Below are 10,000 nucleotides of genomic sequence, written 5' to 3'. Positions count from 1 at the left end.
TGGTGTGGCCGTAGGCTCTGGGCCTTGTGAGTTTTGTACTTTTAAGCATCTAGTCAGCTAGACCTTGCAGTTTTGAAAGGCAATTGAGAAATGGCTCACTTCCTGAACTTGGAGCACAAAAAAGCCTACAGCACCTGGTATTCCCAGGCGGTCTCCCATCCAAGTACTAACGAGGCCCGACACTGCTTAGCTTCCGAGATCAGACGAGATCGGACGCATTCAGTGTGGTGTGGCCGTAGGCTCTGGGCCTTGTGAGTTTTGTACTTTTAAGCATCTAGTCGGCTAGACCTTGCAGTTTTGAAAGACAATTGAGAAATGGCTCACTTCCTGAACTTGGAGTACAAAAAACCCTACAGCACCTGGTATTCCCAGGCGGTCTCCCATCCAGGTACTAACTAGGCCCGACACTGCTTAGCTTCTGAGATCAGACGAGATCAGGCGCATTCAGTGTGGTGTGGCCGTAGGCTCTGGGCCTAGTGAGTTTTGTACTTTTAAGCATCTAGTCGGCTAGACCTTGCAGTTTTAAAAGGCAATTGAGAAAGGGCTCACTTCCTGAACTTGGAGCACAAAAAAGCCTACAGCACCTGGTATTCCCAGGCGGTCTCCCATCCAGGTACTAACTAGGCCTGACACTGCTTAACTTCCGAGATCAGACGAGATCGGGTGCATTCAGTGTGGTGTGGCCGTAGGCTCTAGGAATGCTAAGAATATTACTCTTATGCATTTGCATTTAGTAAGCTAAGCCATGCAGCCACTTGCAACATGATACCACGCTCATCGCTCGATCAGGCTCGATCAGGCGAGATATATAAGACTGGTGGGCCCATTCAGGACTCCTATGTCTGGTAGGATAACTTTAATTCATCCATCCTGTGTCTGTTGCAGGGAGGTGGAGAGAACAATCAACACAATAATGGTTTTCTTTCATGCCTCTTGAAGGACTCAATATTCTCTGTACTGCATTACATGTGAAAGTCGATTTATTACCCATGAACACACTACCTGTATGCTAATTCTATGTAAAAAGGTAGCTCCAGCCCTCATGATGTTGTCCAACATTTCCGCTATAAAACGGGATACAATTATTTTGGAAACATACCAAATTTGAAAAATAATTGAGAAGTTGCGCAATTACTAATCATGGAGCACAAAAAAAGCCTACAGCACCTGGTATTCCCAGGCAGTCTCCCATCCAGGTACTAACTAGGCCTGACACTGCTTAACTTCCGAGATCAGACGAGATCGGGTGCATTCAGTGTGGTGTGGCCGTAGGCTCTAGGAATGCTAAGAATATTACTCTTATGCATTTGCATTTAGTAAGCTAAGCCATGCAGCCACTTGCAACATGATACCACGCTCATCGCTCGATCAGGCTCGATCAGGCGAGATATATAAGACTGGTGGGCCCATTCAGGACTCCTATGTCTGGTAGGATAACTTTAATTCATCCATCCTGTGTCTGTTGCAGGGAGGTGGAGAGAACAATCAACACAATAATGGTTTTCTTTCATGCCTCTTGAAGGACTCAATATTCTCTGTACTGCATTACATGTGAAAGTCGATTTATTACCCATGAACACACTACCTGTATGCTAATTCTATGTAAAAAGGTAGCTCCAGCCCTCATGATGTTGTCCAACATTTCCGCTATAAAACGGGATACAATTATTTTGGAAACATACCAAATTTGAAAAATAATTGAGAAGTTGCGCAATTACTAATCATGGAGCACAAAAAAAGCCTACAGCACCTGGTATTCCCAGGCAGTCTCCCATCCAGGTACTAACTATTCCCGACCCTGCTTAGCTTCCGAGATCGGGCGCATTCAGTGTGGTGTGGCCGTAGGCTCTGGGCCTAGTGAGTTTGTACTTTTAAGCATCTAGTCGGCTAGACCTTGCAGTTTTGAAAGGCAATTGTGAAATGGCTCACTTCCTGAACTTAGAGCACAAAAAAGCCTACAGCACCTGGTATTCCCAGGTGGTCTCCCATCCAGGTACTAACTAGGCCCGACACTGCTTAGCTTCCGAGATCAGACGAGATCGGGCGCATTCAGTGTGGTGTGGCCGTAGGCTCTGGGCCTAGTGAGTTTTGTACTTTTAAGCATCTAGTCGGCTAGACCTTGCAGTTTTGAAAGGCAATTGAGAAATGGCTCACTTCCTGAACTTGGAGCACAAAAAAGCCTACAGCACCTGGTATTCCCAGGCGGTCTCCCATCCAGGTACTAACTAGGCCTGACACTGCTTAACTTCCGAGATCAGACGAGATCGGGTGCATTCAGTGTGGTGTGGCCGTAGGCTCTAGGAATGCTAAGAATATTACTCTTATGCATTTGCATTTAGTAAGCTAAGCCATGCAGCCACTTGCAACATGATACCACGCTCATCGCTCGATCAGGCTCGATCAGGCGAGATATATAAGACTGGTGGGCCCATTCAGGACTCCTATGTCTGGTAGGATAACTTTAATTCATCCATCCTGTGTCTGTTGCAGGGAGGTGGAGAGAACAATCAACACAATAATGGTTTTCTTTCATGCCTCTTGAAGGACTCAATATTCTCTGTACTGCATTACATGTGAAAGTCGATTTATTACCCATGAACACACTACCTGTATGCTAATTCTATGTAAAAAGGTAGCTCCAGCCCTCATGATGTTGTCCAACATTTCCGCTATAAAACGGGATACAATTATTTTGGAAACATACCAAATTTGAAAAATAATTGAGAAGTTGCGCAATTACTAATCATGGAGCACAAAAAAAGCCTACAGCACCTGGTATTCCCAGGCAGTCTCCCATCCAGGTACTAACTAGGCCTGACACTGCTTAACTTCCGAGATCAGACGAGATCGGGTGCATTCAGTGTGGTGTGGCCGTAGGCTCTAGGAATGCTAAGAATATTACTCTTATGCATTTGCATTTAGTAAGCTAAGCCATGCAGCCACTTGCAACATGATACCACGCTCATCGCTCGATCAGGCTCGATCAGGCGAGATATATAAGACTGGTGGGCCCATTCAGGACTCCTATGTCTGGTAGGATAACTTTAATTCATCCATCCTGTGTCTGTTGCAGGGAGGTGGAGAGAACAATCAACACAATAATGGTTTTCTTTCATGCCTCTTGAAGGACTCAATATTCTCTGTACTGCATTACATGTGAAAGTCGATTTATTACCCATGAACACACTACCTGTATGCTAATTCTATGTAAAAAGGTAGCTCCAGCCCTCATGATGTTGTCCAACATTTCCGCTATAAAACGGGATACAATTATTTTGGAAACATACCAAATTTGAAAAATAATTGAGAAGTTGCGCAATTACTAATCATGGAGCACAAAAAAAGCCTACAGCACCTGGTATTCCCAGGCAGTCTCCCATCCAGGTACTAACTATTCCCGACCCTGCTTAGCTTCCGAGATCGGGCGCATTCAGTGTGGTGTGGCCGTAGGCTCTGGGCCTAGTGAGTTTGTACTTTTAAGCATCTAGTCGGCTAGACCTTGCAGTTTTGAAAGGCAATTGTGAAATGGCTCACTTCCTGAACTTAGAGCACAAAAAAGCCTACAGCACCTGGTATTCCCAGGTGGTCTCCCATCCAGGTACTAACTAGGCCCGACACTGCTTAGCTTCCGAGATCAGACGAGATCGGGCGCATTCAGTGTGGTGTGGCCGTAGGCTCTGGGCCTAGTGAGTTTTGTACTTTTAAGCATCTAGTCGGCTAGACCTTGCAGTTTTGAAAGGCAATTGAGAAATGGCTCACTTCCTGAACTTGGAGCACAAAAAAGCCTACAGCACCTGGTATTCCCAGGCGGTCTCCCATCCAGGTACTAACTAGGCCTGACACTGCTTAACTTCCGAGATCAGACGAGATCGGGTGCATTCAGTGTGGTGTGGCCGTAGGCTCTAGGAATGCTAAGAATATTACTCTTATGCATTTGCATTTAGTAAGCTAAGCCATGCAGCCACTTGCAACATGATACCACGCTCATCGCTTGATCAGGCTCGATCAGGCGAGATATATAAGACTGGTGGGCCCATTCAGGACTCCTATGTCTGGTAGGATAACTTTAATTCATCCATCCTGTGTCTGTTGCAGGGAGGTGGAGAGAACAATCAACACAATAATGGTTTTCTTTCATGCCTCTTGAAGGACTCAATATTCTCTGTACTGCATTACATGTGAAAGTCGATTTATTACCCATGAACACACTACCTGTATGCTAATTCTATGTAAAAAGGTAGCTCCAGCCCTCATGATGTTGTCCAACATTTCCGCTATAAAACGGGATACAATTATTTTGGAAACATACCAAATTTGAAAAATAATTGAGAAGTTGCGCAATTACTAATCATGGAGCACAAAAAAAGCCTACAGCACCTGGTATTCCCAGGCAGTCTCCCATCCAAGTACTAACTAGGCCCGACCCTGCTTAGCTTCTGAGATCGGGCGCATTCAGTGTGGTGTGGCCGTAGGCTCTGGGCCTAGTGAGTTTTGTACTTTTAAGCATCTAGTCGGCTAGACCTTGCAGTTTTGAAAGGCAATTGTGAAATGGCTCACTTCCTGAACTTGGAGCACAAAAAAGCCTACAGCACCTGGTATTCCCAGGCGGTCTCCCATCCAGGTACTAACTAGGCCCGACACTGCTTAGCTTCTGAGATCAGATGAGATCGGGCGCATTCAGTGTGGTGTGGCCGAAGGCTCTGGGCTTAGTGAGTTTTGTACTTTTAAGCATCTAGTCGGCTAGACCTTGCAGTTTTGAAAGGCAATTGTGAAATGGCTCACTTCCTGAACTTGGAGCACAAAAAAGCCTACAGCACCTGGTATTCCCAGGTGGTCTCCCATCCAGGTACTAACTAGGCCTGACACTGCTTAGCTTCTGAGATCAGACGCAATCAGTGTGGTGTGGCCGTAGGCTCTGGGCCTAGTGAGTTTTGTACTTTTAAGCATCTAGTCAGCTAGACCTTGCAGTTTTGAAAGGCAATTGAGAAATGGCTCACTTCCTGAACTTGGAGCACAAAAAAGCCTACAGCACCTGGTATTCCCAGGCGGTCTCCCATCCAGATACTAACGAGGCCCGACACTGCTTAGCTTCCGAGATCGGGCGCATTCAGTGTGGTGTGGCCGTAGGGTCTGGGCCTTGTGAGTTTTGTACTTTTAAGCATCTAGTCGGCTAGACCTTGCAGTTTTGAAAGGCAATTGAGAAATGGCTCACTTCCTGAACTTGGAGTACAAAAAAGCCTACAGCACCTGGTATTCCCAGGCGGTCTCCCATCCAGGTACTAACTAGGCCCGACACTGCTTAGCTTCTGAGATCAGACGAGATCAGGCGCATTCAGTGTGGTGTGGCCGTAGGCTCTGGGCCTAGTGAGTTTTGTACTTTTAAGCATCTAGTCGGCTAGACCTTGCAGTTTTGAAAGGCAATTGAGAAAGGGCTCACTTCCTGAACTTGGAGCACAAAAAAGCCTACAGCACCTGGTATTCCCAGGCGGTCTCCCATCCAGGTACTAACTAGGCCTGACACTGCTTAACTTCCGAGATCAGACGAGATCGGGTGCATTCAGTGTGGTGTGGCCGTAGGCTCTAGGAATGCTAAGAATATTACTCTTATGCATTTGCATTTAGTAAGCTAAGCCATGCAGCCACTTGCAACATGATACCACGCTCATCGCTCGATCAGGCGAGATATATAAGACTGGTGGGCCCATTCAGGACTCCTATGTCTGGTAGGATAACTTTAATTCATCCATCCTGTGTCTGTTGCAGGGAGGTGGAGAGAACAATCAACACAATAATGGTTTTCTTTCATGCCTCTTGAAGGACTCAATATTCTCTGTACTGCATTACATGTGAAAGTCGATTTATTACCCATGAACACACTACCTGTATGCTAATTCTATGTAAAAAGGTAGCTCCAGCCCTCATGATGTTGTCCAACATTTCCGCTATAAAACGGGATACAATTATTTTGGAAACATACCAAATTTGAAAAATAATTGAGAAGTTGCGCAATTACTAATCATGGAGCACAAAAAAAGCCTACAGCACCTGGTATTCCCAGGCAGTCTCCCATCCAGGTACTAACTATTCCCGACCCTGCTTAGCTTCCGAGATCGGGCGCATTCAGTGTGGTGTGGCCGTAGGCTCTGGGCCTAGTGAGTTTGTACTTTTAAGCATCTAGTCGGCTAGACCTTGCAGTTTTGAAAGGCAATTGTGAAATGGCTCACTTCCTGAACTTAGAGCACAAAAAAGCCTACAGCACCTGGTATTCCCAGGTGGTCTCCCATCCAGGTACTAACTAGGCCCGACACTGCTTAGCTTCCGAGATCAGACGAGATCGGGCGCATTCAGTGTGGTGTGGCCGTAGGCTCTGGGCCTAGTGAGTTTTGTACTTTTAAGCATCTAGTCGGCTAGACCTTGCAGTTTTGAAAGGCAATTGAGAAATGGCTCACTTCCTGAACTTGGAGCACAAAAAAGCCTACAGCACCTGGTATTCCCAGGCGGTCTCCCATCCAGGTACTAACTAGGCCTGACACTGCTTAACTTCCGAGATCAGACGAGATCGGGTGCATTCAGTGTGGTGTGGCCGTAGGCTCTAGGAATGCTAAGAATATTACTCTTATGCATTTGCATTTAGTAAGCTAAGCCATGCAGCCACTTGCAACATGATACCACGCTCATCGCTCGATCAGGCTCGATCAGGCGAGATATATAAGACTGGTGGGCCCATTCAGGACTCCTATGTCTGGTAGGATAACTTTAATTCATCCATCCTGTGTCTGTTGCAGGGAGGTGGAGAGAACAATCAACACAATAATGGTTTTCTTTCATGCCTCTTGAAGGACTCAATATTCTCTGTACTGCATTACATGTGAAAGTCGATTTATTACCCATGAACACACTACCTGTATGCTAATTCTATGTAAAAAGGTAGCTCCAGCCCTCATGATGTTGTCCAACATTTCCGCTATAAAACGGGATACAATTATTTTGGAAACATACCAAATTTGAAAAATAATTGAGAAGTTGCGCAATTACTAATCATGGAGCACAAAAAAAGCCTACAGCACCTGGTATTCCCAGGCAGTCTCCCATCCAGGTACTAACTAGGCCTGACACTGCTTAACTTCCGAGATCAGACGAGATCGGGTGCATTCAGTGTGGTGTGGCCGTAGGCTCTAGGAATGCTAAGAATATTACTCTTATGCATTTGCATTTAGTAAGCTAAGCCATGCAGCCACTTGCAACATGATACCACGCTCATCGCTCGATCAGGCTCGATCAGGCGAGATATATAAGACTGGTGGGCCCATTCAGGACTCCTATGTCTGGTAGGATAACTTTAATTCATCCATCCTGTGTCTGTTGCAGGGAGGTGGAGAGAACAATCAACACAATAATGGTTTTCTTTCATGCCTCTTGAAGGACTCAATATTCTCTGTACTGCATTACATGTGAAAGTCGATTTATTACCCATGAACACACTACCTGTATGCTAATTCTATGTAAAAAGGTAGCTCCAGCCCTCATGATGTTGTCCAACATTTCCGCTATAAAACGGGATACAATTATTTTGGAAACATACCAAATTTGAAAAATAATTGAGAAGTTGCGCAATTACTAATCATGGAGCACAAAAAAAGCCTACAGCACCTGGTATTCCCAGGCAGTCTCCCATCCAGGTACTAACTATTCCCGACCCTGCTTAGCTTCCGAGATCGGGCGCATTCAGTGTGGTGTGGCCGTAGGCTCTGGGCCTAGTGAGTTTGTACTTTTAAGCATCTAGTCGGCTAGACCTTGCAGTTTTGAAAGGCAATTGTGAAATGGCTCACTTCCTGAACTTAGAGCACAAAAAAGCCTACAGCACCTGGTATTCCCAGGTGGTCTCCCATCCAGGTACTAACTAGGCCCGACACTGCTTAGCTTCCAAGATCAGACGAGATCGGGCGCATTCAGTGTGGTGTGGCCGTAGGCTCTGGGCCTAGTGAGTTTTGTACTTTTAAGCATCTAGTCGGCTAGACCTTGCAGTTTTGAAAGGCAATTGAGAAATGGCTCACTTCCTGAACTTGGAGCACAAAAAAGCCTACAGCACCTGGTATTCCCAGGCGGTCTCCCATCCAGGTACTAACTAGGCCTGACACTGCTTAACTTCCGAGATCAGACGAGATCGGGTGCATTCAGTGTGGTGTGGCCGTAGGCTCTAGGAATGCTAAGAATATTACTCTTATGCATTTGCATTTAGTAAGCTAAGCCATGCAGCCACTTGCAACATGATACCACGCTCATCGCTTGATCAGGCTCGATCAGGCGAGATATATAAGACTGGTGGGCCCATTCAGGACTCCTATGTCTGGTAGGATAACTTTAATTCATCCATCCTGTGTCTGTTGCAGGGAGGTGGAGAGAACAATCAACACAATAATGGTTTTCTTTCATGCCTCTTGAAGGACTCAATATTCTCTGTACTGCATTACATGTGAAAGTCGATTTATTACCCATGAACACACTACCTGTATGCTAATTCTATGTAAAAAGGTAGCTCCAGCCCTCATGATGTTGTCCAACATTTCCGCTATAAAACGGGATACAATTATTTTGGAAACATACCAAATTTGAAAAATAATTGAGAAGTTGCGCAATTACTAATCATGGAGCACAAAAAAGCCTACAGCACCTGGTATTCCCAGGCAGTCTCCCATCCAGGTACTAACTAGGCCTGACCCTGCTTAGCTTCCGAGATCGGGCACATTCAGTGTGGTGTGGCCGTAGGCTCTGGGCCTAGTGAGTTTTGTACTTTTAAGCATCTAGTCGGCTAGACCTTGCAGTTTTGAAAGGCAATTGTGAAATGGCTCACTTCCTGAACTTGGAGCACAAAAAAGCCTACAGCACCTGGTATTCCCAGGCGGTCTCCCATCCAGGTACTAACGAGGCCCGACACTGCTTAGCTTCCGAGATCAGACGAGATCGGGCGCAATCAGTGTGGTGTGGCCGTAGGCTCTGGGCCTAGTGAGTTTTGTACTTTTAAGCATCTAGTCAGCTAGACCTTGCAGTTTTGAAAGGCAATTGAGAAATGGCTCACTTCCTGAACTTGGAGCACAAAAAAGCCTACAGCACCTGGTATTCCCAGGCGGTCTCCCATCCAGGTACTAACGAGGCCCGACACTGCTTAGCTTCCGAGATCAGACGAGATCGGGCGCATTCAGTGTGGTGTGGCCGTAGGCTCTGGTTCTTGTGAGTTTTGTACTTTTAAGCATCTAGTCGGCTAGACCTTGCAGTTTTGAAAGGCAATTGAGAAATGGCTCACTTCCTGAACTTGGAGTACAAAAAAGCCTACAGCACCTGGTATTCCCAGGCGGTCTTCCATCCAGGTACTAACTAGGCCCGACACTGCTTAGCTTCTGAGATCAGGCACATTCAGTGTGGTGTGGCCGTAGGCTCTGGGCCTAGTGAGTTTTGTACTTTTAAGCATCTAGTCGGCTAGACCTTGCAGTTTTAAAAGGCAATTGAGAAAGGGCTCACTTCCTGAACTTGGAGCACAAAAAAGCCTACAGCACCTGGTATTCCCAGGCGGTCTCCCATCCAGGTACTAACTAGGCCTGACACTGCTTAACTTCCGAGATCAGTCGAGATCGGGTGCATTCAGTGTGGTGTGGCCGTAGGCTCTAGGAATGCTAAGAATATTACTCTTATGCATTTGCATTTAGTAAGCTAAGCCATGCAGCCACTTGCAACATGATACCACGCTCATCGCTCGATCAGGCGAGATATATAAGACTGGTGGGCCCATTCAGGACTCCTATGTCTGGTAGGATAACTTTAATTCATCCATCCTGTGTCTGTTGCAGGGAGGTGGAGAGAACAATCAACACAATAATGGTTTTCTTTCATGCCTCTTGAAGGACTCAATATTCTCTGTACTGCATTACATGTGAAAGTCGATTTATTACCCATGAACACACTACCTGTATGCTAATTCTATGTAAAAAGGTAGCTCCAGCCCTCA

The 10,000-nt window shown here is 46.0% G+C and overlaps 21 non-coding genes and 9 pseudogenes across 21 annotated transcripts in view; all 30 read right to left on the bottom strand.

Moving 5' to 3' along the window:
* Nucleotides 1-16, bottom strand: part of LOC138540537 (5S ribosomal RNA) — a 119-nt gene extending 103 nt beyond the window's left edge. The window contains exon 1 of the ribosomal RNA XR_011288581.1: nt 1-16. This exon is cut by the window's left edge and continues 103 nt beyond it. This is a non-coding gene — a ribosomal RNA (5S ribosomal RNA).
* A 106-nt stretch (nt 17-122) lies between these two features.
* LOC138537898 (5S ribosomal RNA) lies at nt 123-241 on the bottom strand. The gene has a single exon (XR_011286018.1). It is a non-coding gene; the product is annotated as a 5S ribosomal RNA (ribosomal RNA).
* Nucleotides 242-347: 106 nt separating this feature from the next.
* LOC138537296 (5S ribosomal RNA) lies at nt 348-466 on the bottom strand. Its single transcript, XR_011285436.1, has one exon. It is a non-coding gene; the product is annotated as a 5S ribosomal RNA (ribosomal RNA).
* A 106-nt stretch (nt 467-572) lies between these two features.
* Nucleotides 573-691, bottom strand: LOC138549210 (5S ribosomal RNA). Its single transcript, XR_011292995.1, has one exon. It is a non-coding gene; the product is annotated as a 5S ribosomal RNA (ribosomal RNA).
* A 464-nt stretch (nt 692-1,155) lies between these two features.
* Nucleotides 1,156-1,274, bottom strand: LOC138537551 (5S ribosomal RNA). Its single transcript, XR_011285683.1, has one exon. It is a non-coding gene; the product is annotated as a 5S ribosomal RNA (ribosomal RNA).
* Nucleotides 1,275-1,738: 464 nt separating this feature from the next.
* On the bottom strand, nt 1,739-1,847 carry LOC138547071 (5S ribosomal RNA; annotated as a pseudogene).
* A 105-nt stretch (nt 1,848-1,952) lies between these two features.
* On the bottom strand, nt 1,953-2,071 carry LOC138550564 (5S ribosomal RNA). The gene has a single exon (XR_011294314.1). It is a non-coding gene; the product is annotated as a 5S ribosomal RNA (ribosomal RNA).
* Nucleotides 2,072-2,177: 106 nt separating this feature from the next.
* On the bottom strand, nt 2,178-2,296 carry LOC138549209 (5S ribosomal RNA). The gene has a single exon (XR_011292994.1). It is a non-coding gene; the product is annotated as a 5S ribosomal RNA (ribosomal RNA).
* A 464-nt stretch (nt 2,297-2,760) lies between these two features.
* LOC138537550 (5S ribosomal RNA) lies at nt 2,761-2,879 on the bottom strand. The gene has a single exon (XR_011285682.1). It is a non-coding gene; the product is annotated as a 5S ribosomal RNA (ribosomal RNA).
* A 464-nt stretch (nt 2,880-3,343) lies between these two features.
* On the bottom strand, nt 3,344-3,452 carry LOC138547070 (5S ribosomal RNA; annotated as a pseudogene).
* A 105-nt stretch (nt 3,453-3,557) lies between these two features.
* Nucleotides 3,558-3,676, bottom strand: LOC138550552 (5S ribosomal RNA). The gene has a single exon (XR_011294302.1). It is a non-coding gene; the product is annotated as a 5S ribosomal RNA (ribosomal RNA).
* A 106-nt stretch (nt 3,677-3,782) lies between these two features.
* LOC138549208 (5S ribosomal RNA) lies at nt 3,783-3,901 on the bottom strand. Its single transcript, XR_011292993.1, has one exon. It is a non-coding gene; the product is annotated as a 5S ribosomal RNA (ribosomal RNA).
* A 464-nt stretch (nt 3,902-4,365) lies between these two features.
* LOC138544658 (5S ribosomal RNA) lies at nt 4,366-4,474 on the bottom strand (annotated as a pseudogene).
* Nucleotides 4,475-4,580: 106 nt separating this feature from the next.
* Nucleotides 4,581-4,699, bottom strand: LOC138540817 (5S ribosomal RNA). Its single transcript, XR_011288848.1, has one exon. It is a non-coding gene; the product is annotated as a 5S ribosomal RNA (ribosomal RNA).
* A 106-nt stretch (nt 4,700-4,805) lies between these two features.
* Nucleotides 4,806-4,914, bottom strand: LOC138544352 (5S ribosomal RNA; annotated as a pseudogene).
* A 106-nt stretch (nt 4,915-5,020) lies between these two features.
* Nucleotides 5,021-5,129, bottom strand: LOC138544482 (5S ribosomal RNA; annotated as a pseudogene).
* Nucleotides 5,130-5,235: 106 nt separating this feature from the next.
* On the bottom strand, nt 5,236-5,354 carry LOC138544019 (5S ribosomal RNA). Its single transcript, XR_011290663.1, has one exon. It is a non-coding gene; the product is annotated as a 5S ribosomal RNA (ribosomal RNA).
* Nucleotides 5,355-5,460: 106 nt separating this feature from the next.
* Nucleotides 5,461-5,579, bottom strand: LOC138549207 (5S ribosomal RNA). The gene has a single exon (XR_011292991.1). It is a non-coding gene; the product is annotated as a 5S ribosomal RNA (ribosomal RNA).
* A 454-nt stretch (nt 5,580-6,033) lies between these two features.
* Nucleotides 6,034-6,142, bottom strand: LOC138547069 (5S ribosomal RNA; annotated as a pseudogene).
* A 105-nt stretch (nt 6,143-6,247) lies between these two features.
* LOC138550541 (5S ribosomal RNA) lies at nt 6,248-6,366 on the bottom strand. Its single transcript, XR_011294291.1, has one exon. It is a non-coding gene; the product is annotated as a 5S ribosomal RNA (ribosomal RNA).
* Nucleotides 6,367-6,472: 106 nt separating this feature from the next.
* LOC138549206 (5S ribosomal RNA) lies at nt 6,473-6,591 on the bottom strand. Its single transcript, XR_011292990.1, has one exon. It is a non-coding gene; the product is annotated as a 5S ribosomal RNA (ribosomal RNA).
* A 464-nt stretch (nt 6,592-7,055) lies between these two features.
* Nucleotides 7,056-7,174, bottom strand: LOC138537549 (5S ribosomal RNA). Its single transcript, XR_011285681.1, has one exon. It is a non-coding gene; the product is annotated as a 5S ribosomal RNA (ribosomal RNA).
* A 464-nt stretch (nt 7,175-7,638) lies between these two features.
* LOC138547068 (5S ribosomal RNA) lies at nt 7,639-7,747 on the bottom strand (annotated as a pseudogene).
* Nucleotides 7,748-7,852: 105 nt separating this feature from the next.
* Nucleotides 7,853-7,971, bottom strand: LOC138550883 (5S ribosomal RNA). Its single transcript, XR_011294625.1, has one exon. It is a non-coding gene; the product is annotated as a 5S ribosomal RNA (ribosomal RNA).
* Nucleotides 7,972-8,077: 106 nt separating this feature from the next.
* Nucleotides 8,078-8,196, bottom strand: LOC138549205 (5S ribosomal RNA). Its single transcript, XR_011292989.1, has one exon. It is a non-coding gene; the product is annotated as a 5S ribosomal RNA (ribosomal RNA).
* Nucleotides 8,197-8,659: 463 nt separating this feature from the next.
* Nucleotides 8,660-8,768, bottom strand: LOC138546536 (5S ribosomal RNA; annotated as a pseudogene).
* A 106-nt stretch (nt 8,769-8,874) lies between these two features.
* Nucleotides 8,875-8,993, bottom strand: LOC138537129 (5S ribosomal RNA). Its single transcript, XR_011285276.1, has one exon. It is a non-coding gene; the product is annotated as a 5S ribosomal RNA (ribosomal RNA).
* Nucleotides 8,994-9,099: 106 nt separating this feature from the next.
* LOC138550439 (5S ribosomal RNA) lies at nt 9,100-9,218 on the bottom strand. The gene has a single exon (XR_011294191.1). It is a non-coding gene; the product is annotated as a 5S ribosomal RNA (ribosomal RNA).
* A 106-nt stretch (nt 9,219-9,324) lies between these two features.
* Nucleotides 9,325-9,433, bottom strand: LOC138543189 (5S ribosomal RNA; annotated as a pseudogene).
* A 106-nt stretch (nt 9,434-9,539) lies between these two features.
* LOC138538859 (5S ribosomal RNA) lies at nt 9,540-9,658 on the bottom strand. Its single transcript, XR_011286945.1, has one exon. It is a non-coding gene; the product is annotated as a 5S ribosomal RNA (ribosomal RNA).
* Between the last annotated feature and the right edge of the window lie 342 nt (nt 9,659-10,000).

This window comes from Ambystoma mexicanum, unplaced genomic scaffold (genome assembly GCF_040938575.1).
Source record: "Ambystoma mexicanum isolate Mex_15411 unplaced genomic scaffold, UKY_AmexF1_1 Mex_scaf10, whole genome shotgun sequence".
NCBI lineage: Eukaryota > Metazoa > Chordata > Amphibia > Caudata > Ambystomatidae > Ambystoma > Ambystoma mexicanum.
This window is presented reverse-complemented; position numbering and strand designations above follow the sequence as displayed.